The sequence below is a fragment of the Macrotis lagotis genome, chromosome X (assembly GCF_037893015.1).
Source record: "Macrotis lagotis isolate mMagLag1 chromosome X, bilby.v1.9.chrom.fasta, whole genome shotgun sequence".
Lineage (NCBI taxonomy): Eukaryota > Metazoa > Chordata > Mammalia > Peramelemorphia > Peramelidae > Macrotis > Macrotis lagotis.
In genome coordinates, this window is record NC_133666.1 from 668,558,062 (window position 1) to 668,584,421 (window position 26,360).

The 26,360-nt window shown below is 43.7% G+C and overlaps 1 protein-coding gene across 16 annotated transcripts in view; it reads left to right on the forward strand.

The window, feature by feature from the left end:
- Positions 1-26,360, forward strand: part of PITPNM2 (phosphatidylinositol transfer protein membrane associated 2) — a 261,092-nt gene that overhangs the window by 91,876 nt on the left and 142,856 nt on the right. The window contains exon 1 of one of the 16 annotated variants that reach the window (XM_074205470.1): positions 787-7,976. The exons of 14 other annotated variants lie outside the window; for them this stretch is intronic. The gene's annotated coding sequence lies outside the window, so the exon portion shown is untranslated. One more of the 16 variants, XM_074205471.1, reaches the window with a different exon arrangement.

A 26,360-nucleotide genomic window follows, 5' to 3' on the forward strand; every position in this document is an offset into this window, starting at 1 on the left:
CATGATTAAACCAGGCTGAGATGCCCTTTTTTTCTGGAATAGGAAGAGAAATCATAGATTGTAAAACTGAAACATACAGCTAGTACAGCTCCCCCCTTTTTTTTTATAATAGAGGAGGAAACTGAGGCTCAGAGATTTTATTTCATCAAGAATTTATTAATCACTTACTCTGAGCCAGGTGCTATACTATCACCCAAGGAAAGGCGATATCAGTCTACTTTGGTTTTATGTCCAGGCTCCAATCCTGTTTTTAAGTTCATCAAATAAAATATTTCAGATTACAAAGGAAACCAATTATATTGAAATAGCGGGTTTTTAAATTTTTTTCCAGTTGCATGTAAAAATAATTTTTAACATTCATTTTAAAAAAATTTGAGTTTTACTTCTTTCCTTCCTTCCCTTACCTCCCCCACCTCATTGAAAAGGCAAGTGATTTGATCTAGATTATACATGTGTAATCATGGGAAACATTTCCATATTATACCAAAAATATGAAGGAAAAAAATTTTTTGTTGTTTTTGTTTTCCTAGGACAAGTATCACATTTATCCTTAGTTTTTCCCCTGAGTTTTTTTTTTTTTTTTTTTTTAGGTTTTTGCAAGGCAAATGGGGTTAAGTGGCTTGCCCAAGGCCATACAGCTAGGTAGTTATTAAGTGTCTGAGGCCAGATTTGAACCCGGGTACTCCTGACTCCAGGGTCAGTGCTCTATCCATTGCGCCACCTAGCTGCTCTAATTTCTTTGTACTATAGTACAATACTATAGTACAACACAACTATAGTACAATACAACTTAGAAGTTGTATTGCTGGGTCAAAGGGTAAGCACAATTTGATAATTCTTAGTGCATAGTTCCAAATTGTTCTCCAGAAAGTTGGATCAATTTACAACTCCATGGGGCGGCTAGGTGGTGCAGTGGATAGAGCACTGGCCCTGGAGTCAGGAGTATCCGGGTTCAAATCTGGCCTCAGACATTTAATAATTACCTAGCCGTGGGGCCTTGGACAAGCCATTTACCCATTTGCCTTGCAAAAAAAAAACCTAAAAAAAATTTACAACTCCAACTGTGCATCAATGTCCCAATTTTCCTGCATCTCCAACATTTGTTATTTTCCTTTTCTGTCATATTAACCAATCTGATAGATGTAGGGTGGTACCTCAGAGTTGTACCAAGATAACATTCACTCAAATACCATAGATTTTTCTTACTTGTGAAGTGAGCTAGGTGGATAGAATATATAGCATCTGGAGATAGGAAGAATTGAGTTCAGATCCAGCCTCGGATATTTATTAGCTGCATGACCCTGGGCAAGTCTTGTTCTAGGCTTCAGTTTTCTCACTTGTAAAGTCAAGGAAGTACTTGTAAATTTGGTAACAGCCTCTTTGAACTAAATCTATGATCTTGCCAATTGAGAAATAGCCTGTTAACTCAACTTTTACCAACAGACCAGGCTCCCTTCTCCACAAGAGCTTCATTTATTTATTTGTTCATTCACTCATTCATTCATTCATTCTTCCATTTATTTATATTTACTTTTCCTCTTTTAGTAGACCAAATTTAAGAAATTTAATTTCCATGAAGTATAAGCTCATGGAGATGAAGGCAGGTTTAATCCTTAATGATGTCAGACCCAAGATAAGTCATCTAGTGATATTTCACAGACACCTATGAATTGCAGAATTAGAAGGGAACCTGAAAAACTATCTACTTTCTCTTGTACTTGCCTTGAGAAGCTCCTTCACAGCCTTCATAACAAATAATTTTCTATCCTAGTTTTAGAGATCCCCAATGATAGGGAGCTGATTACCTCTCAAGGCGACTCAAGCCACTTTTGGACAGTTCTAAATCATCTGCAAGTTTCTACCAAAGATTTATTGGTTTGAATATCTTCCCTTGTCCTTTCATGCTTAGGAGTAATCAAATGAGTCCCTGGTCAAATAAATGGGCCCAAAACCAAAGGTAAAAATATCCTGTATTACTGCCTTTTTATTTCCTGCTTAAAGAAGATTTGAACTGTTCAGTTGGTCAGTTCATGGAGGAGGAAATGAATGATCTAGAGGTAGGAAGCTTCTTTGACTTGGAGGTTCTGAGGTGAGAATGATGAGCGTTAGATACAGTGTCTTGTGTATCTATTAGTCAAGTCCTCCTGCAGTCTAGAATTTCATTTATTCACAATTATTAGATAGACAGCAGTTAGGTGATGCAGTGGATAGAACACTCACCTTGGAGTCAGGTGGATGGGAGTTTGACTCCAACCTTAGGCACTTACCACTTAACTTGCTGTGTGACTTTGGGCAAGTCACTTAACCCTGATTGTCTCACATCCAGGGCCACCTCCAGTAGCCCTGATTCATATCTGGCCATTGGATCCAGTTGGCTCTGGAGGAGAAAGTGAGACTGGTAATTCAGCACAGCACTACCACCCCCCACTCAAATCCAGTTCATGTGCTTGTCATGGCATCACCTCCCTGATGTTGTGGTCTTCTTTGAAATGAAGGACAAACAGAAAAATTGTAAAACTCAAATAAAATCTTTAATAAAAAATGACAAAAAAGAGAAATGAAGGACAAACATTAGATAACTAGATGGTTGGAGGGATGGATGGATATGATTTGTAGAGTGCTTGCTATGTGCCATATACTTTGCTAACCTGTGGATATAAATATAAACTCGCAAGATAGTCTCTGTCCTCAAGGTGCTACCATTCTATTGGAGGAAAGGGACTGAAAGACTGGGACCAGAGAATTCAAAATGGAGCCAGAAGTGAAGAGAATTTAAATGACTTGGAAAGCTCATGAAGTGATGACTGGGTCAGGCACTTGTCACTGAAGCAGAGAAGGGGTGAAGACTTGGAAAAGACTCAAAGTCAAGAATGATGTACCTACGAGTAGATAACTTCTCTCTTCCCAGCCCTATACTTGGTAGTAGAGAAGGTGCCAAATAGAGGATCTTATCTTCTCAGGTGGCTTTAGTGCACAGAGTCCCAAGCCTTGAGTCAGGAAGATCTAGGTTCAAATCTGGATTCAGACACTAGCTATTTATTTTTGGCAAATCATGTAACCCTGTTTACTTGAGTTTCCTCATCTGTAAAAATGAATAGGAAAAGGAAGTGGCAAACCACTCTAGTATTTCTGTCAAGAAAACTTCACATGGGGTCATGAAGAGTTGGATAAAGACTGAACACATAAGAAAATAAGGTGCAATCCCTACCTTCAGTGACAGCTTAGTCCAGCAGGGAGAATTATAATAATAGACATGTTTGTATATAAGTATAAAGCTTGCACATTCACTAATGAATAGAATATAAATTTGGATATGATATTTGTGGACAAGATTGGTTTGGAAATATCCCCTTCTCAAAGATACTAGGGCACTGACCTGCAACCTGACCCAGCTGTGAGGTAGATGGTGGGACTTTAAGAGTTGGACTGTTTTTTTTACTTATTCATTTGTTTATGAAATGTTTTAAAAGGGAGCATTCCTGTTCAGAAGGGCTTAAGATTAATTGAGAAGTCACATGACTCTTAGAAGCCCAGCCCTGGTAAATTCATTTAAAAGACATTTTTCTTTTTTAATTTAATGGAGGAAATCATTAGCAGGGAAATTGGTAGAAACTGATTTCTACTGGTTTTCTGAGGGTTGTGGTGGGTAGGAGGTCGGAAGCCAAGGAGAAACCCAGTTCTAAATGCAGTTGTCTTAGAAATATGTCAGTACTGCCTTCCCAGAAACCTTAGTGGGATGGGCAGATGCCTCAGGCCAGAACTCAGCCACTCTCTGACCTACAACTATCTCCTAATAGACTCTGGACCTAAAGTGCCTATGCAGCTATTTGGACCAGTATCCCCATTTTTACAGATGAAGAACCTGAAGTACAGAGATTTTTCTAAAGTCCGCCAGGTTTGGGGCAGCTAGGTGGCACAGTGGATAAAGCACTGGCCCTGGAGTCAGGAGTACCTGGGTTCAAATCCAGTCTCAAACACTTAATAATTACCTAGCTGTGTGGCCTTGGGCAAGCCATTTAACCCCATTTGCCTTGCAAAAAAAAAAACCCTAAAAAAAAATAAATAAAGTCTGCCAGGTTTGTGAAACTCTCAGAGCTAGAGTTCACTTCATTGTATTAAGTGAATGTGGTATAGGCAGTGTGGTCTAGTAGGTAGAACCCACAGTGGAGTTCTGGGCATGATTTGGAGCCCTACCTCAGATCCTTACTAGCATGTTATTTCAAATCTCTGAGACTCAATTTTCTCATCTGTAAAAATGCAAATAGTAGCACCTATATTGCTGAATTGGGAGGTTCCTGTGAGCCATGAGCCAGGAAGACAATAAGAAAGCATTTTGCAAGCCTGGAATGTTGCCTTCTGTTTATTGTTCTTATTTTTTGAGATTGGGTCTCTCCCCTCTTGTAGACTGGAAGGACAGCAGCCATTGATGGATGATTGTTCCAATAATGATTGATACAGTATCTTTAACATGCTTCAGTTTTAGTGACCTGGGCCAGGTCTTCCTCAAGCAGCCTGGTGATCCCCTATATCCAGGGAGATTACCATATTGCTGCCATGAGTAGAGCATACAGTGTATTGATCACCTTGAGCCCTACTGGATCTCAGAACTTTTGAACTCAAGACATCCACCAAGTGAGAAGAGATATGTGCCAATATGCCCAACTGTCATCATCATCATCATCATCATCAATAATAATGATATTATATTAAGGATTCTGATATCCTAGAATGAACATGAGTTCAAAAAAACCCAATTTCAGTCTGCCCTTGATTCTCCCATGCTCAATCATCTTGACCTGGGTGAAGCCCTGGTGTCCTAGCCACAGGCATTGTTAGTCAGTGAAGCTCTTTCTGGTTTTGGGAATCTTATTCTCTTGCTATCATTCCCAGAGAAATTGGACTAGGACCCCTGGCCTGGGAAAAGTCCTACGTGCGCCTCTGACTTCATCTGGTTCCAAAAAACTGCAACTGAGTTCACCCTAAAAATAACCAAACATACAAACAGCTTTAACATGCTAATGTTTTTTCATATCTGCAGGCCAAAGAATTTAAAAGTACAGAGGGTTTGGTTTGTTTTTTTCCTGTGCTCTAAACTCCCTTGCAGGAAAGGGTGTTGGAGGCAGAAAGAGATCCCCTGGACTTTGAGGCCTCTTAGCAGAGAGCTGCTAGGCCAGGTCTTCCATAAGAGTGTTTTGTCTTCCCCATTAGGGAGTTTCTTGAGACTCAGCTCAAGCATTGCCATTGCATCCCACACATGAGAGGTAGTCTTCTCCAATCCCCTCAACTGCTCATATCTTCCATAAAAAAAATCTTGTATGTATTTGGTATATATTTCTGTAATCCCCTTTCATAAAGCCTTACCTGATGATCCATTGAGTCAAAAGCATTATGGGAGAAGGGAAGAGAACAAGTATTTTTTAATACCCATTATGTGCTAGCACCAGATTAGGCCCTTTGCAAATATCTCTAGCCCTGGAGTAGGAAGTTGATTGGTTGATTAATAACTACTGATTAAGTGGATAAATCTTAGGGATCTGTAGAAATCTGGTGAGGAACTATTTGTGGCTATAGCTGGAGGTCTTGGGTTCAGATTTTGTCTCTAACACTCATTGACTCTGGAACTTCAGTCATATCACTAGAACTCACTTCCTCCCCACTGAAAAATGAAGGATTTGCATTAGATGGCCTTCCAGCTCTAGATCTGGGATCTATTCTTCAATTCCTCCTATGCTGGGTGGATGGGGCAGCAGGGGTTTGAGGTGGGGGGAGAAAATGGTATCTGTTCTCTCTCAATAGAATGTGAATTCTTTAGAGAGCAGAGACTGCTTTACTTTTCTTTGCAGCCCCAGAACCTAGCATAGTGGTTGGCATGTATACAGCAGTTCCATAGTAAATACTTGCTGGCTGATTGGTTGGTTGATAACTACTGGTTAAGTGGATAAATCTTGGGACTCTGCAGAAACCTGGTGAGGGACTATCTGTGGCTATAACTGGAGAGAGAACATGGCCTAATGGATTCAGGAATCAGGAAGAGATGAATTTGAATCTCACTTTGGGCATTTACCCACTGTATGTTGACTGGCTGAGTCTCATATATGAACACATTCACCATCAGGGGAGATAACATGCTGAAAAATACTTTAGAAACCTTAGTCGCTGTGTTTTCCATTTTGAAGGGACCTCTGAGGGCAGCTAGCATAGGTCCTGCTGCCAAATGTTAACTATTATTATTCCCATGTTATTCCCATGTTTCTGGTGGTGCTGTTGGAATGGAAGGAAATGAGCTTCCTTCCTATGTCCGTCATTGGATATTATGGGGTCATCTGGAAAAAAAGAGCTCCTCATCCAGATGTGCTGTTTGGCTTTCCTTGCTGTTAACCTCGCTTTCTTCATCTTTAAAATGGATGGGCACTTTGTGAATCGGGGAATGTAGGGTTGCAGTTGTCTTTTGTAGAATAAAGTTGACTGTCTGATGAGGGAGGTGGTAATGCCAGGTGTGTGTGGGAAGGGGCACTACTGGAAGAATAGAAAACCCCATTGTTTGAAGAAGGAGGTGGAATTGCATCAGCTTATAGAACATTGGAGCAGAAGGACACTTAGAAACCATCTCTGCCAGCTGTCCCAATGGCCCCATTCACAAGAGCTTTGGAGAAGTGGAGACCAGCTTCCAGCCTTGCTTCTTCTCTCTTCACTGTCCCCTCTAAGGAATCCTCCTGGGCATTTTCCTTTGACTTACGGAGAGGCCGAGAGGCCACCTAAGGGAGAAGGAGGAGTGATGAGAAAGGGAAGAAATGAGTCATCGCTCCTGCTTGCCTCCAGTCCGGTCTGAAGGCCTTTGCAGTGCCTTGGGCTTTGGATTCCATCGTGACCATCCTGAACCCCCCCCCCACCCCCCGTTCATCACAGTCTGGAAAATGGAGAAGCAAAACCCCAGCTATAGAGGGAACAAGATGATGAGAGAACAGAGGGAGAGTGCTTCTGAGACTATGGAGCAGAAGCTGAGCTAGAATGAGTATGAGGACAGAACCCAAAGGGTTCTGGACTGGCTCTATGCCCTGACACCCCCCCACACACAGCTGTCTCCTTTACTTCCTGGGAATGTAGAGCAGAGGCATCAACCTAGGTGATCTGGAGAACTATGAGTCAGTGTTGTTCAGTAGCTTGAAAGAACTTCAGATTTTGAAAACTTGGGTTCAGATTCTTCCTTTAGAACTGGAAGGAACCTCAGAGATCATTGAATTCAAACCTCTTATTTTACATTTAAGGAAGCTGAGACCCTCAATAGAGTGAGCATCCCAGGAAGGGATGGGGGAACTGGTTTTCCTTTCTTCTGCCTAGTTTCATGAACTTTATAATTCATAGGATTATAGTTCTAGGGCTGGAAGAGACCTTTAAAGGCCATCTAGTTCATCTCTCACTTTACAGTTAAGGAAACTGCACACAGACTAAGCAGCAAAGTTAGAAAGTTAGGGTTGTACCCAAACATATTCAAATGCTCCCCTATTGACCAAGCCCCTCTTGGGCATCTTCTGGGATTATGTCCTAATTGGTTGGAACTTCACCTGGGTTGGAATAATCCTATAGGCCGTGCCAGACCTTAAAAACCAAGGTGGTCTCCTAAAACTGTGGTTCATTAGCAGTAGGCAGGCTCATCTTGGAAATCCTCTTTCAGATCCAGCCGGGTCATCTATGCCTGCTCAGACATTCTGCAGGTGACCTCAGGAGTTGCTGGGGGAAACAGTGATTCTAGAAGCAGGTGGGGTGGGGGTGGGGTGGGTAGCTTAGCTGTTATATTGGCCATATTGTTGCTGGGGACAGGCCTAAAGAACTGGCCCATAGAGTCCACATGATAGCAGAAATTTAATCAGGGTGCCCCTTTCTTGGAGAGACCCACTGATGAGGTTCAGTCCCTTTAGAGGGGAAAAGGCCAAGTTTGAGGCAGAGGGCAGCATAGCCAGCAGTGGAGAAAATGTGGGGTAAGTGGACAAAGTCTTGTTGACTGGGAGAGTGGGGGGATGGGGAAACCATGCACCTGCTGAGACCTTGAAGGGCTTTTGGGAATAGGAAAAGGGGGAACTGACTTTGCCTTGGGGATACTTTTGATGTCTGTCTCTATGTTCCTAGCTGAGTTCTTCCAGTGGGTTTCCCAGGTGGGATAGTTGCTTATAATTAAAAAGCACTCAATCCAATTTGGTCCACCCTGGAGACGGACAGCTTTAAAAGAAAATTCCCCAAGGAGGGGTTCATGGGAACTCCACTGGTCTCTGGAAAAGTCATTTTAAAAAACAAACAATGAACAGAAGGGTATCTGGCTGCTTAGGGCTAATATTGGAAAGAGTGAGATTCTAGAGCTCAAAACCCCCCACATGCAATTCTTACCCTGTGACCTTGGATAAGTCTCTTCACCTCCCTTAGACTTGGTTTCCTCAACTGTAAAATGAAGGAATTAAATTAGAAAACCTTTGAATTGAACTCTTCTTCCTTCCAACTCCCTGTGATCTCATGATCCCATTTCCTGTTGACATTGAGAGTTCCCATGGAAGGAGGTATTTCCTTTTGGGCAACCCATGGGCTCTCTTGGTTGCCATGTTTAACATGGTGTTAACCACCCAAAGGTTGGAAGTTAGAAGGTTTGTTCTGGGCAAGGATATACTGTTGAGTATGTGTGTGGTACCAGCTAAGGTTCTTCTCCTTGACTTGCCTCATTTTGCTCATCTGTAAAATGAGTGAGTTTCACTAAGATCCCTAGAGGGAATTGACTTCTGTGAGTTTGAGTTTAGTAGTTGAGACATGGAGAGCCTGAAGCCATTAGCCTGTTTTGCTTCTAAACTTTCGGCTGCTTAGGCCTTGAGTAGCCATCCTTGGTTGAAGTTGGCTTTTGGCCCAGGCTTTTGGTCTGAGCTTCCTTTTCCTGGGAAAGAGGTTCCTCCCCATCTTCCACCCTAACAAGTCTAGGAAATCAGCATCTTTGGAAATCTCCCAACTCTGACTTGGCCCAGGTCAGTCACTGAGATGGGAAACATATGGTAAAGGTCCTAGTTTTTTACCTACCCTACACCCCATTCTTCCAAAGATATATAGAAATGGCAGTTTCCAGTTTCCAGTTACTGTCCTATTTTACCAGCGAAGAAACTGAGACCCAGAGAAGGAAGGTAGCTTTCCCAAGATCATTTTGACTCCCAAGAGTCAAAATAAGAATCCATATCGCTCATACCCAAGTTCAGTTTTCATCATAAAATGCCATTCAACAAGCATTTATTAAGTGCCTGCTGTTTGCCAGACACTCTGTGGTAAAATAAACATTGGAGATGCAAAGACAAAAATGAAACATTCCCTGTCCTCAGGGTGATCACATGCTCCTGGGAGGAAATATTCTTATAGTTGAATATACCCCAAATAAATATTGTAAATATGAGATGACAGAGGAGACTCTAGCAATTGGTGGGATAAGAAAGGTCTCATCTATGATGTTCATCTTCTAGACACCTTAGAATTGTTTACTCAATCAACGATCATTGCCAATATTGGGCTAAACTGAGGAGACAAGACCACAAGGGAACACTCCCTCAGCCACAGAGACAGGAGCAACTTAGGAATGTCAGAGGAGGGAGGGGCCTTCCATGATCTCTGACCTGTCATGGGGACTGGGCAGGTTTGGTCATCATGCTCCATGTAGCCCAACAACCTAGGATCTGGCTCTTCTTGGTCTTCCCATTGGTCATTGGAGCAGAAAGAAGAGGCTGCCAATGAAAGCTCAGTCCGGAAAAGGTGAAGCTAGCACCTTGTGCTTTGCTTTTCCTTTATTTACCTGCCTAGTTGAGACCAACCTCCTCCTCCCCAGTCTGATCTAGTAGCAATACTGTTAATAATACCAATGACTCCCATTGTAATTAGCATTGTAAAATTGGTTCCCATCCTTTCTTCCTGTAGAGTCTATGGGACCTGAACAGCTGAGGAAGATCCCAAAATTTGATTTTGGATCTAGAGGTTAAAGTGGACCCTAGAGAGATTGAGGGAGGGGACAGAAGGGGAAGAAATCATCATTTCTGTAACAGTTTCTTTGTGTTTTGCCATAGTGAAAAAAAGCTTTTATTAAATTAGGTGAGACAGGCAGTGTAGACCCCACATTGAGGATCAGTTTATATGACTGTGACTGGTCTTGCATCGGGATCTTATTTGGCCTCCTTAGTGAGACAGTAGGCTCACAGGTGACCTCTTGCCCACCCACCCCCCTTCCCCACCAAGGTAGATGGGGAAGGGGAGTATTCCATGGAGTAGGAGGGTGGCTTTACCCCAGCAGCAGCCCCCGTGGGATGTGCTGATAGTTGTTAAATGGGACTGGGTGACTCTGGTTGTGGTTGGCATTGGGTCCCAGGACCTTTGGATTCCCTTTTGGGAGGAATCATTGATGGTGATCAGTACCCCATTCTGGGGATTGTAGGAAGGAAGAGGTCAAATGAGCCTCCTATTAAGCAGTTCCTTGCTCTTCACCTGAAGTTTCATCTGAACTGGATGGAAAGGAAGATTTGGGGGAGATTGGAGGAAAGAACTGGAGGGAAAGGGGAAATGAAAGAACTGAGGGGAAGGAAAGATCTGGGGGAAGGGATAAGGAAAAATTGGGGGAAAGGGAAGAACAAAAGAACTGGAGGCAAAGGAGAGAGGAAAGAACTGGAGGGAAAGGGGGAAGAAAAGATCTGAGGATCTTTCTTAGGACCTGATGCCTCTTAAATAGGGTTGGGAGAGAGTTTGGTATTCGAAACATATCCTATTCTGTTCTTACCTGATAATATTAAGATTCAGTGGTTTCTAATAATCTAATGAACTGTTAAGAAGTTTTATCCTTCTCTCTTCCCTCTCCCCCCCCCCCCAAGAACATTATCTCTGAATCCCATGTTCAAAATCCCATCTCAAACAGTTATTGCCTGTGTGACCTTGGACAATTTCCCCAACTTCCTCTAGGCTCAGTTTCCTTATCAGTGAAATGGTCTTTGTGGCCCCCTCCAGCTTGGGATCTAGGACCCTCTTCTCTTTTTCTGTACTCAGTGACTGTGCCACTGGCTTCCCACCTCGGGTGGCCATCTGCCTAGAAGGTTTTCGGGGAGGTGGCTGCCTGTAAAAATGTTGTATGGATTGGCTATTTTCTGTTGCTATTCCTCCAGCATATGGCTCTACCGCCCTCCTCAAGCTCACTGAACAGCTCCCTTTTCTCCATGGCAACTTAGCTCAGTGAAGGAAGAGAATCGATTCTCCCCCCTCCTTACCAGCCTCCCTCCTCCCTCCCTCCCCCACCGTGCCGGAACATGGCTCTCCTGTCCCAGTGACACATGCTTGGTGGTGGCCCTCCAGCCTCCCTCCGTGGACCGCCTGTGCGAGATGCCAGCGAGGCGCCTTCTTAAGGATGTCCGGCTGGGGATTGTGCCAGGAGCCCAGCCAGAGATGGGGGGGCAGGTGGAAGAGACCCAAGCCTGCCAGTACTTGGAGGTGCCTTTCTCTCTCCTTACCTTTTCTTCCTGAAAGGTAATTTGCTGGTCCTTTTGCAGTGTGGCCTGGCGTTGGGATGGGTTGGGTGGGCAGGGATGTGCCTCTCTCCCAAGCGGCTCCAGAAGAATAAGCAGCAGCATGACAAGGGGATGGCTAGCCCAGAAGAGTTGCTCAGGGATTTCAGGTTGGGGGTGGGGTGGGGAGGTTTTTATAAAACCTCCTAGGAAATTTGTCCAAACAGTCTTGTTTTTCAGGTACAAGTTCCTGCTTGCTCTCTTTCCTAGGAAGTAGCAACAGAGACTTAACTGGATTGTACTTAGACAGAGGGGGTGGAGGGGGGACAGATAATTTAGATACAGAAATGTATATATGTGGATGCCATATGTCTTTCGGCAAAGAAGGAATGAGAGGGATAGCTGAGCGCACAGCTTTATTATATGTCATTCCCTCCACTGTAGCCCCCCCAACCTCTCTCCCCAAGACTGGAAATGAAATGCATATTTTTTTTCTTTCACTCAAGATTTAAGAGAAGCTGGTATTAGGAGAACTGGTTTGTTGGCTGAGTTTCAGAAGGAGCGGTCTTCCCAGCCTGTCAATCTCTGAGAGCACCATCTGTTTGGGATGGGTTTCTTAGTGGAGTTTGATTTCTGACTGGGGCTGAGAATGCTTGCCCAGTGGGTCAATCCTTGGGCCTCCCCCCACCCTTCCTTTCCCCAAATCCTTTAGCATCCTCAGCTGGTCCACAGGGGGATTTCAGAGAGGAAAAGGAGGTTTTGAACAGTTGCTGTCTGATATGTGCCCACTCTTTGATGTCCATGTCAACTCCCCTTCTTCCCCTTCACCTCAACCCCACCATTTATTGTTTACTTGAGAATGGAAAATAAACCGCGCCTTTGTGGAACAGAAAAGATCCTGTGTGGATGGAAAGTGAGGCCGGGGAGTGAGCAGATTTAGCAGTTTTTTCTTAGAATCCGTGGTTTGAATGGTGTCTGAGCGTGTAAGCCCTTCTTCTTTGGTCTTTAAATAGAAATCATGCCCCGGAATAGAGCTCGTCTGTTGAATCATATGGAAGCTTCAAAGTTGGCTGCAGATGTTGACTTGACAGTGACTCCTGGGATGCCGGAGCTTCAGTATTTAGGGAATGGGAAGTCAAAGCTCATCTCTCCTATAGTGAGGATGGGAGGATTTGGAACAGGGAAAGACCTGAGAGACAGTCCCACAAAAGGGAGAGGACTCAACTGAGGTTAGCCTAGGAGTGAGGATGAGAATCCAGGCTCTCTTGACTTCAAATCCAGTTGGTTTCTGCATCAAGTTGAAGTCGACTGAATGAAGAGAAACCCTGGAGTCAGGAAACCCCGGGTTCAGATCCTGCCTCAGACACTGGCTGCATGACCCTGGGCAAGTCATTTAACCTTGCTTGCCCCAGTTTCTTCTTCTATAAAATGAAAGGGGTGGATGATGACCTCCTAAGTCTAAATCTGTGATCCTATAAATATGAATGAAAACTGGAGACTCATTGAGGGCAGAAACTTTTCTTTCTTGTCTTTTTATCTCTGGCCACTTAATAAGTGACTTGTCCCATCAGTTGGTCAGTCAACAGACATTCAAATGCTTAGCACTGTGCTAAGGACTAGGGTCACAAAAAGAGGTACAAGTAGTTCCTGCCTTCATGAAGCTTACAGTCTAATAATAAGGGAGAGAGGACAGGTAAGGAAATAGGGGATATATATACACACTATTTTTTTTTTAGGTTTTTGCAAGGCAAATGGGGTTAAGGGACTTGTCCAAGGCCACACAGCTAGGTAATTATTAAGTGTCTGAGGCTGGATTTGAACTCAGGTACTCCTGACTCCAGGGCCAGTGGTCTATCCATTGCGCCCTCTAGCCACCCCGTTGATATACTATTAACAAAGTAGAGGATAAGTTGTCTTAGAAGGGGAGGCTCTGGAAGCTAGAAGGCTGGTAGTGGAGTTAGGAGGATCTGAATTTGAGCCTGCTTCAGAAGCTTCCCAGCTGTGTGACTCTGGGCATGTCATGTTACCTCGCTCAGCCTCAGTTTTCCCCATCTGTAAAAATGGGACTAAGAGTAAGTCCATAGGGTTGTTGGTAGGACTGTGTAAATGACAGCTATTCTTAGAGAAGAATGGAGATGGAGGAGGGGGCCCTCCTACCAAAGGTGGTATTTGAGCATAATAAACGCCTGTTGGCTTAGAGCATGTACAAGAATAGAATTGTATTCTTTGCCATATTAAGACACATTAAGCTGCTGGATGGTGGATTTTCTGGTTGGCCTGTGTTCCCGACAGATTGCTTTAATAAGGTAACCATAGCCCCCAGGGCAGGCCAAGCCTGGGACTTGGAGTCTCAGTAAGATCTCTCACATGGCTGGGTTTCTGGAGGTTCCCTCCCATCTCAGGCAGGCTCCTTCCTTGTTCCCTGTGCTCCTCTGTGGGTCATTGTTCAGGGAGATTACCTGAGGACTTCGTAATCCTCTCTCAGGACTGGGTTTGGAGGCAAGAGCCAGATTCAAATTCTGCATCTGCTGAGGGTCCTTAGGCAGGTCTCTTTGGACCTCAGTCTGTCCGTCAACATTTACTAAGCATTTCTATGTTCCATCCACCGTTCGGAGAGCTAGGAATACAAAGAAAGGTTAAAAAAAATAGTCTCTGTGCTAGAGGAGCTCATAGTTTCCTGAAGGAGACAATATGCAAATGATCTGTGTACCAAAAGGTATCTAGAGGATAAATAATCAGCAGAGTAAAGGTGCTGAAATCAAGAGGATTTCCTAGAAGTCTCAGTTTCCCCATCCCCATCTAGGATGCTAGACTGGATCTTCTCTGCAGTTCCGGGAACTATGAGAAACTGAGATAGGGGAGGACTCAGAGCTATGTTATCTCAAGAGTGGGAAGGGGTCACCCAGGCCAAGTGATCTGTCGCCACCTCTGAGACAGGTGGCCACCCCCTCCTCAGGCAGTCCACACCACTTGGCAACTTTGGGAACTCGATCAGCAAACACTCCTCTGTCCCAGGGTGACCCAGGGTAAGCTTACGTTTCCATGTTCCCATTAGGTGATAGATACAACAGGTGGGACACAGATTTACCTCCACAAAGACAAACATGAACCTGTCCTTACCCTTAGGAGGTTACATTCTCTGGGTGTGTGAAGGAGAGACTCCCATATACATGTCTGTATGTATGTGGTCATTTACAAATTATAAATAGATATTTCTGGGAAGTCACACTAGGAATTGGGGAGACCAAGTTCTTTTTGGCTTTTCAACCTCTTGATTTTCAGAAATGTTTGTCAGCCTGTGAAATGCTCTTTCCTGAGAGATGAAAATGCCCCCAGACGGCCGTCTGAGTGCTTTGTCTTCATCTGAATTGGCAGATTGTCACCCAAATTCCCCTGATGTCTGTTTCTTGGGGTGGGTGGGCTAGCCAGGCTAATTAAGTATGTCTGGACTTTACAGCTGGAATGCAAAATTCTGAGAGATTTACAAGTTATGTGATGGAGGAGGAAGCAAGAGTTTCTTTTCTTTCTTTTTATTTTTTTTTAAGCTAGTGATATTTTGCAGTGAATGGAAAATCTAAGCTGACATTTGAAAGGTCAGATCCTCAAGTGTAGACCTATGCTTTGTAATCCTTCCTGTCAGTTGGTTGTGAGACAAGTCAAACAGGGCTTGCTTGTAGTGGGTTTTTGCTTTGGGTCGGGGAGAGGGTGGAGCACAGTTATGTTAGATCAGAGCCCAGAGTACATCTGATTCTGGACAAGGATAGCTGGTGTTCTGAGGGATGGATGGGTGAATGAATGGGTGGATAGATAGATAATTGGGTAGATGTGCAGATAGATGGATGAATGGATGAGTTAATGGATGGCTAGATAAGTAAATGGATAGATAAATAGATGGATGGTTGGGTGAGTGGATGGATAGATGAATGTGTGGATGGATGGATGGATGGATGGATGGATGGATGGATGGGTGGGTGGATGGAGAAATGGATAAATGGGTAGATGAGTGGATGGATGGATAACTGGATGAATAGATCAATGATGAGTGAATGGTTTTAGCATTGCTGGTCTTGCTTCTTCAAAGGAGTTAAGTATCTCTTTTAACAGCAAACCTTGAATGTTTGTGTGGATACATACCTCTGAAAGAACCTTTCCCCTGGCCCAGCAGGCTTTGGGATGTGTGATTCTATGTCAGATATGCTTTCTGAAACATCTTAGAATCCTGTCTGAGATCTAAGAGGTGGCTTAAGGTTCTGAGAGCCACTTATCTCTGATGAGTTCTGGCCAGAGTCTGGGGAGAATGAAGGTATGTTCTAGAAAGGGGAGTTAAGTATGACTTAACTTCCATGAAGGTCATTTTGGGGGATTTGAAATAAAAGTATGTGAAAACTGTCAGAAGACTTATAAAAGAAATCCAGAGACGTTTTTGTATTAAGGGAAGGGGGTGTGTGTGTAAAAAAAAACAGTTTGACAAGGTCCATCCCATAAAGCTGCCTCAGAGGAAAGACTGTTCCATAATGATGTTTTCCCTCACCAGATAATCTCAGTCAGACACTGCCGTTAGACTGGCTCATTCTCATGGCAAAGCACTTATTAAGCAATTATTATATGCTTGACCACATTACTAAGTACTAAGGATATAAAGAAGCAGAAAAAAAAAGTCCCTGTCTTCAAGGGGCTTATATTCCAGGAGGAGAGGAGAAGGATGTAATCAACGTATACCCAAATGGTTAATGGGTTCTGTGAAAAGAATGCAGAATCTTCAGGCAGAGGACCTGAATTCAAATCTCCACTCTTTAGCAAGAATCTTTCCTCTCCGGGTGACTAGGTGGCACAGTGGATAGAGCACTGGTTCTAGAATCAGGCATACCTAAGTTCAAATCGAGCCTCAGACACTTAATAATTACCTAGCTGTGTGACCTTGGGCAAGCCACTTAACCCCATTTGCCTTGCAAAAAAACTTAAAAAAAAAAGAAAAGAAAAAAAGAATCTTCCCTCTCTGGGGCCTCAGATTCCTCATCTGCAGAATGAGAGGGATTGGTTTGAATAGTTGAGTTCTGAGGTTTATTCCAGCTCTAAGCCTCTTACCCACTCCTGTGGCCTAATGTGGCTAAATTATTTTAAACTTGCAGAAATCTTACATTCTGGGGCTAAGCTTGTCTAATCAAGCATACCCTTTGACTTTTCTGTACACTAGTCTGCCTAGAACTGGCTGTCCCATTTGGAGACTGGCACAGAGAGTGCCCTTTCTCTGCCCCCTTCCCCTGGCTTATGATAAGAGGAAGATATATTGAGAACAGCAAGGGGCATTAGAGGTCTTATTGGCCAACCCCATTATTTTTCAGAGTAGGAAGGGACTTGGCCCAGGTCACAAGTAAAGACAAGTTGCAGAGTTAGGATTTGAACTCAGCTTCTCTGAGGACAAATTCATTAGTCTTTTCCTTTCAGTATATTCTCTCTTGCTTGTGAATCCTCTGAGAGCAAGCTTCCAAGACCAGAGACAAATTGTACTTACTAGAATGTGGTTCATCAGTTCAGCTATTTTATTTTTAATAATAGCTAGCAAGGTTTGCCAAGTGCTTTACAAATATGAATTCATTCTATCTTCACAACAACTACCATTAGCCCCATTTTACAGAGGAGAAAACTGAGATGGTCAACATTTAAATGATTTAGTCAAGGTCACATAACCAATAAGCATCTCTGGATAAATTTGAACTGACACCAGGACCTGTGCATTCTTATCCACTACTCAACCTGGCTTCCAGCTTAAAATATATGTTCTATTGATGTTCATTTTTTTTTGTAAGAGCATCACTTTTCTTTATAGAGTTGCCATTATGATAAAGAATAGCTGAGCATAACCATACCTGTGACAGTGTATGCCTCATTCCTCACCTGTCGGCCACCACCTTTTTTGCCAAAAGCCAAGAGGCCTGCTTCCCTGATCAGTTACTATATCAATCAGAAATCCTTCAGTATTGGGTTTTTTTTATTACTGTGATCATCATATAAATTGTGGGGTTCCCCCCCCAGTTCTGATTATTTCTTCCTATCCCAGTTTATCTAAGTCTTTCCCAAGTTCATCTAAGAATTCTTTGCATTTGCCCTTTTTTATAGTTCAATCATATCCTGTTACAATTCCTAGATGATGGTTTGCTTCCCCTTTCCCCAGATGGCGAACATTTGCTATCATACACTAAAGGCAAAGGTAGCAAATGGTCTGGCTAATAATATGGCGGGAAGAACACAAAGCATCTGTGATGAACCAAACACTCAATGGGTAGTTTCTTTGGCACAGGGAACTAACTCTTAGGCAAGGAAATTCTTCTTACCAGCTCTGGTAAGAGAACTGCTACCTGAGAAGTGAAGTGGGCTGCCCAGGGGCACACCACCTATACCTTCCTACCTTCTGGTCAGACACCTTGCTGCCCCTCTCAATGGACTATTGTTTGTTATTTAGTCTTTTTTTCTTTTAGTCATGTCCAACTCTGTGATCTCTTCTGAGGTTTTCTTGGCAAAGATACTGGAATGATTTGACATGTCCTTCTGCAACTCATTTTACTTGGGAAAACTGAGGCAAATAGGGAGAAGTGATTTGCCCAGGGTCACACAGCTAAGAACTGTCTGAGGCTGGATTTGAACTCAGGTTTGCCTCTCTCCAGGGCTGATGCTCTCTCCTCTGCATCATCTAGTTGCTTCATCTCCTTCTCTACACTCACTGTTACTCTGGACACCATCAAATTCATTGAGTTCCAGCCCTCTCTGCCTCTTACCTGTTCTGTTTGCTCAGCTTCCCAGTATCTCCCCTCTCTAATCTATCTTTCAAACAACTGCCAAACTGATATTCCTAAAGCACAGTTTCTGAATGTGCCACTTTCTTGTTCAAGAAGCTTCAGTGGCTCCCTACTACCATTGAGTTCAGATATAAACTTCTCTGTTTAGCGTTAAGGTGCCAGGCCACTTTTCAGGTTGTCTTTTAGAGGTGCTCCATATTCCAGCCAAATTGATCTTTTTCTGTTTCCCATACATGTTGCTATGTGATATGCTCTCCATCTTCTGCCTCTTGGTCTAGTTCCTTTCAAGGCTTAGTTTCCAGTAGCTCATGCTCTTAGTTAACTGCAGTTCAAACAAATGATTATCTGGAAATTTATGGTCTCGGTTTCCATGCTCAATCACAATTCCCAGACAGGGGTCCTTAAGCAATTGTAATGTTAGGAGGACCCATCTGTGGCTGTGTGTTCAATGGGCAGGCAGGCCTGGAGCTGTAGTGAGAAAGGGGAAAAAAGAAGAGGAAAGAGTCAAGTGAAAGGGGACTGGGGTCTATTTCGACTAGAAAGGAGGACTGGGTTGGGGGTATGGTATGATTGCTCTGTTCATCTAGTTGAAGAATTGGTCTTATGGGAGAGAGAGGGCTTAGATGTCTGCTTATTCCCCAGTGACAAAACTAGGGATGATGGGTAGAAGATGCTAAAATGGAAATTGTGATTTGATGTCAAGAAAACTTCCTGACAAAAGAAATGTATTCCAGAATGGACTGGACTTCCTGACTGGGGAAGGGAACTGTCTGTACAGAGGATAGGTGACATATGCCAGGGATGTTGGGAAAGGATCATTAATTTAGAGAAGGAGGGAACTTTAGATGCCATCTACTCCAATCCCTTCAATTATCAGATTAGGGAAATGAGGCACAGAGAAGTGAGGTGAATTGCTTGAGATCCAGCAAGTGGCTGAGTCAGGATTTGGACCCATACTTTTTCATTCTGAGGTGTGCTATTCCATTTTTCTCTCTTTTTTACTCAAAAATTATTTTGTTGATTGTTGTTTTTTGTTATTTTTTTGTTTTTTTTTTGCAGAGCAGTGGGGGTAGCTCACAGCAAGTCAATTTTTAAGTGTCTGAGGCTGGATTTAAATTCAGGTCCTCCTGATTTCAGGGCCAGTGCTCTTTCCACTATGCCACCTAGTTGCCCCTTAAATTATTTTATTTTAAAGGGAGAAAGGCCCACCAAGTATGTGTGGACACCAGAGCCACCCTCCCCTGTGACTGACTGAGTTGCTAGCCAGAATTTGTTCTAAATGATGTTAATGTTAATGATGACACTATTTCAGGCTTATGAACAGAAGCTGTTCTAGCCACCAGAGGGGGTGGGGAGAGAACAAGTATTTATTAATCACCTTTGGTGACTCTCATTTGATGAAAAGAGGAGTTGACAGGTTCATGTGCATTGTTATCTTGCATGTTGGGAGAAATGATTGTTCCTGGGTTCTGAAACTGAGCATTATTGTCTAATCATCCCTCTTCAGAGAGGTGCTTCAAACAAAAAAGCCTCTGCTCTCAGCAAACAGCTAGTCCAGGTTAGCTGCCAAGAGCAAGGAGAGGACACATCTCACCTGTTGTTATTTCTGGTCCCTTGTTGAGATCCTCCTGATACAATGTTGATTGGGAAAGTCACTGGTCATTGATGTTGGTTGGCAAGTGTGTGAGTGGTCTCTTTACCACCATCTCTCACCCCCAGCGACTCTCTGGATACTGCCACTTCACTCCATCTAGGGTCATGTGGGGTAAATTATTTCAGCTGCACCTTTTGTTCTTTCCACCAAATCAACCCATCCAAACCATTTATGATCCAGTCCAGGCAGATGAGACAGGCCCATAAAAAAAGTGTGATGGCAGGTAGAATGTGATCTCAGTTCATTGGTAAGCTTTTTTTTTAAGGGCATACTAGATATAGATAAATGAAGGAGAACACACACACACACACACACACACACACACACACACACACACACCCCTCTCAGGAATCTTATTTTCTAGCAGCGGAAGCAACATATATACCTGCATAAGAAATAGAAGGTATTTCTGGCCAGGGGGGATAAAGAGGGGTTCAGTTAGCTATAGAGAAATGGAGGGAATCTGGAAAGGATTCCAGTAAGACCGGGGATTTAGCATACCATCTGTTGTTAATGAATTTTTTTATTAAAAAATTATTAGGGCTTGAATTCAATGTACACAAGATGTTTATCTGTAAAGTAAGCAAGAACTACATATGAAGCAAATCCAAAGTAATTTTTTGGAGAGAGAATAAGTTTGGTTGATTTGCTTGTTTATTTTTACTTTGTAGCAGCAGTTACATAGTAGGTACTTAATAAGTGCTTGTTTATTGAAATTATATTGAAAGAAGACATGGAGAACAGCAATGTCTGGAAAAATCTGAGGAGAAAGCAAACCAGGATGACATCAGGGAAAGTTTTCTAGAGGAAGAGAAACCCTTGAGTCTGGACCTTGAAAGCAGAGAGGGATTTTAAGAGGCAGAAATGAGGAAAGTGCATCTTGTCCCTCCCTGCCCTCCCAGAAGATGGGCTTCTGCAGAATGCTTGAGGCTTGTAAGATGCCCACATTCTGGCAGGTGTCACGGGGACTCTGTGCATTCCTGGTCTGCTCGTAACACCCTGCTTGGAATCACACCCCCAAAGGCAACACCTCTGAGCCTTAGCCCTGCTTCACCTCGTCCTCCTGAATCACTCATCTCTGCTCAGTCCTGTACTGGTTACTTTGGGGCTTGTGTTTTGGGGATCACACGCTACCTCTGTTAGCCTCTAAAGGCCTGCATCCCAGGATCCTGGCAGTTTTAATAAGTATCCCCAAAGTTCTTGGCAGAACCCTGGGGTGGTGCAATAAATACTTGTTGCCCAGTTGATTCTGGGTTTGTCTAGAAAGTAAGGAGTTCAACCAGAGCCCTCTCCCCCCACACCAAGGTAAAACCTGAAGATCTCAAAGTCCCTCTGTGCTTGGCAGCCTATGTATCAATACTAGATCAGCCAATGTTGACAATGGACAGCTCTCTTCTCCTTTCTGAGTGAGACTCATTGGCCTCATCTATAAAATAAATGGGTTCAAACAAAAGCAAGATGTTCATTAGGGTCCCTTCCAGTTCAAACATCCTATGATGCTGTGAGATTGGCATACATGCTGTTTCCCACTTGTAAAGCACTGTGTGAATGTGAGCTGTCTTTAGTTCTGCAGGAAAAAGGCAGAAAAGACCACTAAGAATCATGGAAAGATGTGGGCTGCTCTGGGGGAGTCACTAACAAGATGCTGTCTATCTTGGAAGCCATTTGTCCTCCCTTCTCTTATGCCTCTCTCTCCCCTTTCTCTTACCTTACTCCTTCTCTCTCTCTCCTTCCTTCCTCTCCCTCCCTTTCTCTCCCTCCTTCTCTCTCACTCTCTCCCCCTCACCTCCCTTTTCTCATCTCTCCTTCCTTCCTTTCCCTCCCTTTCTCGCTCCTCTTCTCTCTATCCCTTGCTCTCATTCTCTGTTCCTCTCCCTTCTGCTTTCCTCTTTTCCCTTTCTCTCTTTTCCTCATCTCCCTTCTCCTTCCTCTTTCCTTATCTCTCTTCTCCCCTTCTCTTTTTTCCTCTCCTTTTCTCTCTCACTCTCCCCTTTGCTATCTCTCTGGATGGTGTCAGAATCTCATTTAGTACCCATGGGATGCTATTTCATATTGTTCAAAATAAGGGGGTTAGATTAGATGACCGCCAAGGCCCCTTCGTGTTCTAATGCTGTCATCTCACCAGCACCTCTCATTTCTCCCTCCACCTTTCTTTAAATCAACTATCATGAGTAAATCATTAATCTGTAAATGAAAGGAAACTGTTGACATTTGTCCTATTGTAAACCCAGCTCCTGTTAGAGATGACCCCAGGAGCCCTTGCTTTGAGGCTCCTATGGTGCAGGGTGTGGGTATGGGGAGGGGGGCAAGGACCAATACAATCTGCCATCCTGAAAACTAAATAATAAAAAATCATCCACCCATTTTTCCTTAACTGACTGGTAAAACCCCATTGACCAGGATGAACCCTTGATGGAAGGCTAAACTAGAAGCTCCTTGAAAGTAGGAACTGGTTTTTTGCCTCTTTCTGTATCTCCAGTGTTTAGCATAAATATTTATTGAATTGGAGTTGTATTTTTTTTTAGTAAGACAATAGAGTTAAGTGACTTGCCCAAGGTTACACAGCTAATATGTATCAAATCTTTGAGGCCACTCAGGTCCTCCTGATTCCAGGGCCAGTGCTCTATCCATTGTGCCACCTGACTACCTTCTTGGGTTGGATTTTTTGGGGTTTTTTTTTTTTAGGTTTTTGCAAGGCAATGGGATTAAGTGGCTTGCCCAAGGTCACACAGCTAGGTAATTATGAAGTGTCTGAGGCTGAATTTGAACCCAGGTACTCCTGACTCCAAGGCTGGCGCTTTATCCACCACTCCACCTAGCTGCCCCTGGGGTTGGATTTTTAAAGGATGGTTTGGAGTTCGCTGGGTAAAGGGCATTCCAGTAATAGGGTACTATATGCTCAAATGCACTGAGGTAGTAGAGTCAGAGTACCTTGGGGGATTAAAATTAGTCAATTTTGTCCAGTTTTATTGGCACATAGAATGTGTAGAAGAATATATGAAAAATAAGGAAATAAAGAGAATATGTAGAGAAAATGTAAGATAAGGAAAGACAGAGTAATTCTAGATGGGGAAGGGACTTGAATGCCAGGCAGATGAATTTGAGCTTGACTTAGGTAATAATGATAAGAATCCCAGGTTTTAGAACTGAAAGGAATATTAGAGTTCATTTTTACAAATGAGGAAACTAAGACCTAGAGAGGTTTAGTAATTTTCCCCAAATCACTCAGTGTTTGGCAGGGTTAGGGTTCAAACTCAGGTTCTCTGATCCTATAGCCTGTAGACTTTCTGCTTTGCCAACTAAGGCCCAGAGAGGAGTGACTTGGCCAAAGTCTCACAGATCTCTGGTGTCAACAGGACTGGTATCTGAACCCTCCCTGCCCCCACAGGCCTAGATTCCAAATCACACATTCTTTCCACTCTACCACATGTTGCCTTGACAGAACAGGAGTCTCAAGCTCTTCTCCCCTTGCTCTCCCAAATGGGAGAGCTATGATAGTGGTTTAAATAAAGAGTGGAATGCAATCTTTCAGCTTCCCAAGACTCCCAAGTCATTACCCAGCTGCTGTCAGACAAACACAGTCTGAGATGCAGTCGACAATGATGGCGGCGACGTTGGCAGGAATGATTAGACACCCAACTCTGTCCTCATCCTCTTTGGGAAGCCTGGCCCCCTTCCCCGAGGCAACTGGCAGAGAGCCTCGGGTGCCAGCCTGACTACCAACTCCCCTGTGTGGCATGGGGAGCTCATCTCCACTCCTGCCTGGGAAGCTTTGGAGTTTATGGTTTAATAAGGCAGGCTGTCTTCTCCCATGACGGCTCCTTGGCTGAGTTTCCTCCCTCCCTGCATTGGAGCTAGGCAAGTGGAGATGAGCTTAGGGCTTTTCCTCCACCTCCCAGTTTCATTTCCTTCCTGGCACATGATCCTCCCAGGCTTTTCCCTCCCTGGATTACTGCTCAGGATTGATGGGCTAATAACCACCAGCTTGATGGTGATCTCCACTGTCTCTGTGGGCAGGAGGTAAAAGGAAGCATCTCTACCCACAGTATCTATACTGGGGAGAGACTGGTGAGGGAAGTGTGAACTCCTTGGGTCAACTTTTGGGAAATCATTCCATGGTTTCCACATTTCTATACTGAGGAGTGAAAGATAGCAGAAAGAAGCATGGGGCAGACCAAAATCACTTAGTCCATCACAGAACCAGCATCTACTTTGTGCTAACCTCCAAAATGAAACAGTCCCTCCCCTCCAAGGAATTCAGACAGATAGATGTTTACAGAAAGCAACTAAGGAGATGTAATAGATTCACCCTGTTCCTGAAAACATCTTGTACCTCTTTCAACTGCCCTGACTAATGGGCTTCCACCTTTGCTTGAAGCTCCTTCTCTGGGGTAAGTCCACTAAAGATTAAAGAAACTCAGACCATGCAGTCCAATTCCCTTGTTTTACAGATGAGGAAACTGAGGTCCTCAACAGTAAAGTATGTTAAATCAGAGTATCATAGAAGTAGACCTAGAAGGCACCAATCCATTGCCCCATTTTAAGGATGAAAAATCAAAATCAAGTATTTATTATATGCCTACTAAATGAATACCACCTCTCCTCTCAAAGAGCTTACATTCTGCTACGAATCCATCATCACCCAATGCATCCCATTTCCACTCTGTACAGCTCAGAATTGTTGAAAGGTTGTTCTTGCATCAATGTCCCCTTTTCCAACTTCAACCCCTTCTGGTTCTCCACCCCTCCTTTCAGGACCAAGCTGAATATTTCTGATCTATCTTCCCCGAGAACAACTTCCTAATATTTGAAGACAGATGTTAAATGCCTCACCAAGTCTTCACCAGAGGATATGGTCTGAATTCTTCTACTTACTAGAACCCCATCCTCCAATTCCCAAGATGCAGTGTTCTCTCCAGCCCCTGCCCCCCCACAGCTGGGCACACTTCCATCTGCTTGTCTGTTCCAAGGTCCTCTCCTCCTGCAACAGAATATTGTGAAGCCTCCCTTTCCTACTGGAGATCCCAACTGGCCCCAGCTGCTTTCTATCCCTCCCTGATGTTGAGCAAGGCCACTTGGCCCCAGGGCAGCCAGCTGGGCTTGTTGTTTTTAGAAAACTCTCTTCAACCTCACTCAAAAGGCCATTTGTGGCTTAACCATTTTTGGGGGTGTCTTTGAGTTCTGTCTGAAAAACACTTTTTCACCCACCCAGCTCATATGGTGACACCCCTTTGACCTCAGCTTGATGGGGTATTGCTACGTGACTGCTCATTTGGCTGAAGGAGGAAATTGTTTTAACATGCAGAGCCACAGAATTTTTGGTATTTTGAATCTTAGGCCCTAGTAAGATGGGGGGGAAAAAAGACTGTGGGCTTTTGTTGTGGGGGAATTACTCATGAGAGAGGGCAGGCAAATTTCCGAAGGTCACACAGCAAATCAGGTACCAGAGGCCCGTGAAGGGCCGTGGTAGCCAGGCAGCTCTGGTAATGTTAGGAAGGTCTGAAGAAAAGATGTTTCTCCCTGGGGTGCTGCATTTCAGCAGTAATATGGAGGAAATAAAGGATATGGTGATAAGCAATTATTAAGTGTTTACTGTATGTTGAGCCTACTGAGACAGTCCTTGTCTTCAAAGTACTTACATTCTACAAGCCTGAGGAAAGAGGGGAGGGCCACACCACATGCCTTATCAATTTTAGACAAATTAAGCATGTATACAGTTAGAGGATTAGTTGAGGATCAAAAGAGGAGACTGGGACAAGAGAACAGTTTTTGAGTTGTTGAAGGGGAGCCTTAAAGAAGCAGGATTAGCATCTTAATCGGTTTTGCTACAAGAGTAGAACTGAGAATAATATGTGGGAGGTGCAGAGAGCCAGAATAGAGCTGCCCCACAGTGGAATGCACTTAGAGAATGCCGGATGTTCTCCAGATGACCACTGCTCTGGAGGGGCTTCTCTATCCATTTGGGACGGAACGTGTCCAAAGGCTGTGCTAGCTCTGAGCTGCTGTAGTTCTGTGGATGCTGCTGCAAGGGAATTTCCAAGGTAAGAGACTTAGGATAGGGGCTCTTAATCCTTTTTGTGATCTGGACCTCTCAGATGGTCTAGACCCTTTCTGCGAAGGATGGTTTTAAATGCATAAAATCAAATGTACAGGATGACTCAAAAAACCAATTGCTTTCAAACGGAGTGAACAAAATATTAAAGAAAAGCAGAGCCCTGGATCCCTGGCCTGTCTGGAGAGCTCCCCGTACATTCCAGAGGCCCTGGAATTTGAACTTGAACTGAATTCCTGAGGTCTCTTGGGCTAGAGAAGAGATGATTTCAGCAAGGCATGAGAGATGATCAACATCTTTAAATATTATTATTCAGATATGTGGGGAAAACAGAGCAAGCTCATTCTGCTTGACCCCAGAGGCAG